General features: G+C 35.6%; 1 protein-coding gene and 1 non-coding gene across 2 annotated transcripts in view; both read right to left on the bottom strand.

Moving 5' to 3' along the window:
- ATE1 (arginyltransferase 1) overlaps positions 1–6,651 on the bottom strand; it is a 148,742-nt gene that overhangs the window by 103,964 nt on the left and 38,127 nt on the right. The window lies entirely within an intron of this gene.
- TRNAG-UCC lies at positions 3,447–3,520 on the bottom strand. Its single transcript has one exon. It is a non-coding gene; the product is annotated as a tRNA-Gly (tRNA).

Genomic DNA, 6,651 nt, shown 5'->3' with positions numbered 1-6,651 from the left:
TTACAAAGTCAACATTTCGAATCCTCTGAGATTTACTATAATGATAAAATACCCAAGTAATATAAACTCATGATCTTTCCAAATGCAAATTAACTACAAAAATTGCGATGGCAGGCCTGTTTCCAAGCACTTTTGAACTTCCTCTCCACAACAAAGCCAGCTAGTACTCACGGGGAATACAAATAATGTGAAAATCTTTTAGAGACACACACAGAAATATTTCTCAATGAAATTACACGATGTCTAGGACTTCCTTCAAAATCACTGGGGGGTCACGAGGGAAGTAATGCGGTGAGTGTGTCGGATAAAACAAGCCTGGCCATTATATTATAACTAGTGAGGACAGGAGTTGAATATATGAGGATTCATTATACGATTCTCTCTACTGAGTGAATGCTTAAAGTTTTCCACAATAAAGTTTAAAAAAGAATAAAGTTTAAAAAAGATAGCAGACACTTCCTCCCCCAAATATTAAAGTGAAGACATTCCTAAAATATTACTAGTACATGCCAAAGCCACATAATTAACTAGTATCATCTAGGCTCTAGATAGGGTGTACTAAAATACAGAGACTATAAAATTTTTTTCTTAAATAATATCGATATGCAATGCAATTATATAAACTGTTAAGAGAACTTTCTGAAAGTGCAAGATATACTAAAATTTTAAATTTTCATAAAGCTGATAGGAAACAAATAATTTTGTTGAAATTCATAGTGCAACCTTTGTGGTCTTGGATTCTTTTTATAGTAGCCAATGTAAGACAATCCTGACCTTTCCTTCCAAGAGTAAAGGGTTGAAAGACAAGCCATTTTTAGCAGTGGATAAAAATAAGGCACGATGAGTTTTTTATTTTAAAATGAGAAATCTGCTATTGTAGGGTGTCTGTTAACTATATTATACACATTAAACTTAAGAATTTAGAAGTGGTTCTGGTTTGGTAATTACGTCACTTTATTTTTTTATTTCTGTGTGTGTGTTTACTTTTACTGTATATTCTTCTAAACTCTTAGGCACGATTTTCTGGGGGTGTTCAGACTGCCACAATACACGTCAGCAGAGAACTGTGCTGCCAATTCTAACATTTAAATTTTGGTTTGTTTGAGTTGTTGGCTTTCTTTGTTTTTGAAGTCTGCATTCTTTATTTGTAACAACTGTACTTTTATTTTTTCTCTATCCTCTGAGAACTCCAGTTTTCTTTCTCTCCCTCCTCCCCCCACTCTACATTCACAGATGAGCCATATGATCAGGAAAGGTGCCCTGATGAAAAGATCAGGATGGGAGCTCTGAACACGTCAGTGTTTTCCCTAGAATTAAGGGGGGAAAAAAAAAACTAGAGAATTTCTTTTTCTTTTTCCATCTCTTGTGCTGCATCAGTAGAAAGAACTCCGGTTAATTTTATGAAATGCAATATCTAACCCCTTTTTTTTCTGGGAAAAAGAAACTGCAATGACTTGAAGTTGAGAATGTGGACACTGCCTCACTCAACTCATCCTCAGGCTGTAGAGAATCCCTCGCCCTCCCTTTAGCTGCATGCATACAGTGCGGTGTGGCAAACATACACCAGAGCTGGGTTTGAGACCCAGGCTCAGGACAGAAGTCACTTTAAATAACAACAAAGAGAAGAATATAAATATACTCTCCAAGAAAACTGATGTCTCCTTCAAGCTCCAATAATATACATACATCTTTGTCACGTGTATGTGTAACATTCCCGTCACAGCTTTTTCAAAATAGACCTACACATTCTTATCCTGCTTGAAGCTGCCAACACGTGAAATATATAAATAAAAGTTCTCAGTCCCCAAAAGAGTAAATACAGAATAAATCACAAGATACACATGAAAAGGCCCAAAAATGCTGCTCCTCGATTAGTATACCAGAAAAACTCATTGCTATTTCCCTTCAGTTAATTATTTAAATTCTTTCATAATGAAATTACATATATTATATTCAGTACAAATGGTAATACTTTGAAAAAGAACAATTATAAAAAAGCAAAACTAATGCAAAATACATTTTGTATATAGTGAAATTAACAGTAGAAATAGACACCTTTTAACAAATACCACTGTGATATCTGATGGGTATAAAAAAATGGCTCAATTTTGCTATGAATCTAAAATTTCTTGAAAAGGTCTATTATAACAATAACAACAACAATGACTATGACTACCACTGGCAGCCCACAGTAGGACCACTTTTCTAACGTAGTCATACTAATATGGCTATTCGAAACATATCGTGTCTTAGGTATAGTTAGCTAACAGGTTTAAGAGAAAGATCCTATTCTAGTTATTTAGGCATAATGTTGCCAAAAAAAATTTAACATGTTTTCCAAAATATCTTACTGATTTTACAAACAGGAATACACTTCGTTCTAGAAACTGTAGGTAAACACAACCATTGTCTCTATCTATGATCTATTTTAAAGATTACTTCTAAGAAATACCTTGATTTAATATAGTTGAAAATAGGACAACCTGCCTGACATCTGGCTTTTCAAATTTAAACGTGTAAGTTTCTTGTCAATAACATTATTAATAACATTATCAATCTGATGCACTTGCTAAAATACATAAAATTTTGTCAACTGTTCTGTCTACTCTTGAATTCTTTTAAACATAAAGATTACGTTCAAAAAAAAGATTATGGTCTATATTTAGAATCCAGGCAAAAAAGGCAGCATTTTAAAAATCTCTTAGGCCTTCTAAAAAGAGAGAAAGGACACACACAGATCAGAGCCCTTGTTCCTGGCTACCCCTGACCTTGCTTCTCCTGAAGCACCCTCCCCACCGCCCGACGGCCTCTCCGTTTGCCCTTGTAGCCTGTCTCATAACATGTGCTCATTCCCTCCGGAGAAGGACTTAATGCTCAACAAAACCTTCTAAAGTTTTCCGAGCACACAAAATTGAAGTTAAACCTCCTGTCAGTTATGATTTAGTAAATTCTTTTTTTCCAAGACTTGTTACTAACCATGCCAGTTACTTGGGGGTGGGAAGATGCAATAAAAAGGAGAGAAGAACACACAATAGGAATCTGGTCAAACTATTCCAGTAAAACTATCACTGACCATTTATCTTTGTAATATAAAATATTCAACATATAAGTAATTAAAGCTATGCTCCTGAAATGCCTTTTCTATTTAATAAGGAACCATGTTAAATTCCTTTAAAGAAAAAGAAACATTGAACAATAATTTTTACAAGACAAGCCACAATGTTTTTCTAAACCAAGGAAAATCAGTGAGGTTACCTATTTAAGTGGAATTCCAAGTCTTTTTTCCCCCCCTTTAATTCCTCCCACTCCACTTCCACCCCCAACCTATGGATGCTGCCGTCGCCCCTTAAGAACTAGACCTCTGAAGGTGGGGCGTCTCCCCGCCACGCATTCGCGTGCGCGTGCGCACGCGCACCGGGGGCCTGGCGCACCCGGGGTATGGTCCGTGGCTCCACCTGGGGTGCGAACCCAGGACCTTCTGCGTGGAAAGCAGACATGCTAACCACTACACTATGGAGCTACCCCAAGAATCCCACGTCTTTAACTGCTCATATAGATTATCCAAAATTTCCTTGTATAAACAAAACACTTCTTGTGGTCCTATTTCCTTGGCCTTTCACCCTAGGTACATGCTACTTACTGTCTTACAAATTGTCAGAGACAAATCTATTTTAGGCACTAATCTAATAAAATATTTATTTAAAATTTTGTAATTATCAATCTAATCATACTTCAGTGCAAAATACTAAGTTTTTTCTATCAGGAATTTGGAAGCTTTAATTCAGTTAAGAGTCTAACTTATGCTAAGTTAGATAATTCTTTAGACTTCCTTGCCATGCCCCCATAATTTCTGGTACATACTTATACTATTTTAAATTGACTGTTTTAAGGCAATGCAAAACTAAGTTTTATGTTAAGAATGTGTCTCTCATAAACCTAAAATTCTTAGAAATTAATTCGATTCCACAAAAGAAACAAAGTTTCATTATTTCATATTTTGCTGCAGAAAAATAAGAACTTCAAAAGTGGCCTAAAAACACAGCTAACACTCATTTTAAAAAGTCATCAACAGAATGACAATTAAATCTGTATTTATAAGGCAGGGAGTCAAAACTAAGGTATGAGAACTAAGATCCTGTTTATCGTAGTTTTAGTGGGGAGTAAAAAGAGCAGATCGATACTTTCTTAAATTCATTATTCTCATTCCCATTTGTCAGCAGGTAGCCAAAAGGACCAATGGCCTGTACCGCCTCTTTGGTTACAACTAGATGTCAGACTTGACCAGACACTAAGCTTCAATGAATTTTAAAAGACGACAGCAAAAATCTTATTTACATTTTAGAATATTTAAACCTATGTCTTCCAAGCCATTAAATCTTCATTTTTTTTGCTGATAGAAAGAACAGTGATTTAAAAATTAGCCTAGAATCTCACTAGCTCTTGTTACTTGAGCCACATAAATTACTTGGGCCTTAGTTTTCTACCTGTAAAATGATTTCTGCCTAACTTTCACCAATTTGCATCCTGGGGCACACCGAATTCGAGAGACACTCTCTAAAAATGACTCCATGGCCAAATAAGTTTGGGGAGTGCTACATACTACACTGCTGTCTCACCTTCCCTTCCCCATCCTTTAGCATTACATGGCACACCGATAAAGGCTGAGAACTCTTGCAGTTAAAAACAAAAAACTCTAGAACAGGAATAAGTTCTAGGGATCTGAAGCACAGCATTGCAATCATACACAATTCTGTACTCTATACTAGAAAGCTGCTAAGAGAGTAGATTTTAAATGTCCTCACCACGAGAAAAATGGTACATATGTGATATGATGGAGGTGTTAGCTAAGAGTAAGGTGCTAATCACATTGTAGCATATGTGGATCAAATCAATATGTCATACACCTTAAAGTTACATGTTACAAGGCAATTAAATCTCAATAAAGTTAGAAAAACAGAAGCAGAAACCCTTCAACTTCATTTAATCTACTGCTTTCCATCTTCATTTAATCTAGTTATATGACCAAGGAGTTCTGCTCATTTTTTGGTTTGTTTTTAATTTCATGCAACATTTATACATTCCACAGAACTAATATTCCATAAAACTCACCCAGAAACACGGGCCCCTGCGAGCTCTGACTCATTTCCCCCAGTCTGTACTGAAAATACTCAGTATGGCTGTTTAGTGTCAGAAAACTCTAATACAAACTATCAAGAATCGCTGACCCTTTTTTCCTCCCTTTTAAGAGTTATGGTTCCTACCCAATAATATCAGTCAGGGGGATCCTTGCAAGATTTGGCACTTTGGATTGATGAATGGGCTCATGCTCAAGTCAATACCATGGAAGGAACTATAACAAAATGCCTCTTGAAAGATTCCAATATCTGCCCAGAATCACAAAAGCCCATAATACTAACACACAGAGCTATCTGTAAATGTTTTACTCTGAGTGTCGATTCCACAGTTTGCTAACATATATCCTAATTAGTGAGCTACTTCAATGCATATTCTTCTACGACTTATAAATCCCCAATTTCTAAGAGCAATAGGGCTTTGGGCTATCATCAAATTATTCACTAATACCTCATGTGTTCCTCATTATAATAGTCTTACAAACAGTAGCTTTATATCTATTAACACAAATAGTATACATTTGAACTTATTAAAAACTCATTATTTACTACCTCCAACTTAGTATTTGTTTCTAAAATTAAAAGGTTACGTTTGCAATATAAATCTACAAATGCAGGTAAGAATATAGTAATTCTACAGCTTGAAGAGCTGCACTCAAAGACAATGGTGCCTATAAGAATCCTGTTGCTCTTCAACATCGCCGGCAGCAAACAAAACCGCCATAAACACAGTTCCACGTTAAATGCAAAGAAAAAGAAGTTCTTGGCAAAGTCATCGAAAGGAACACCCACTGAAGAAAGAGTCAAGCGCTGGAGACCTTCTGTGCTGAGACCAGAACCATCCTCTTCTGATGGGAGAACCCTTCTTCCCCAGGACCCTAACCACCTAAAGACCTACTTGTTCACAACATTAAAATGAGGACTTGCGCACGAAATATGACTGTATCTCATAAAAGCGTGGGAAAATTATAAAAGTGTATTTAAGGGAAAATGTACCTTATTATGTTTTTTAAGTCAACATTGGGACCAAAGTTTTAATATAAATAAGAAAACCCTTTAAATCTGTTGCTTTCTTAATCTGTAAACTGAGTGCTCAGAAATGCATCGAAACTGAGAAGTTTTAAAAACTGCACTCTTCTTTTTGCCTTTCTGGGTTCTCCCTCTTTTTGGTGGCCTTTTGGGGGGGCTCTTTTGGTCCCTGTGGTTGTTGTGCTGGGACCATGTGCCTCCTTGGGGCATACTTTGTCTTTCCAAAATATATATTTTAACAAAACTATTAAATCTAAAAAAAAGTAAAAATAAAAATAAAAAAATTAAAACTGCATTATTCTAAAAATAATATTTTCCTAGTATCGGTATAGTTATTTCCAGATTAGGAAAAAATATTTAGAATACACATATACATGAAAGAACTCATAACCAGAGAATAGAGAAAAAAACTCTCACAATAAAGAGAAAGGGATGAGAGCCCAATTTTTAAAAGTGGGAAAAACTCTTAAAAGACACTCTGCAAAAATGA

This window comes from Pteropus vampyrus, unplaced genomic scaffold, assembly GCF_000151845.1.
Source record: "Pteropus vampyrus isolate Shadow unplaced genomic scaffold, Pvam_2.0 Scaffold46, whole genome shotgun sequence".
NCBI classification, from domain to species: Eukaryota; Metazoa; Chordata; class Mammalia; order Chiroptera; family Pteropodidae; genus Pteropus; species Pteropus vampyrus.
Note: the sequence above shows the minus strand (reverse complement) of the source record. Positions and strands in the feature narration are given on the sequence as shown.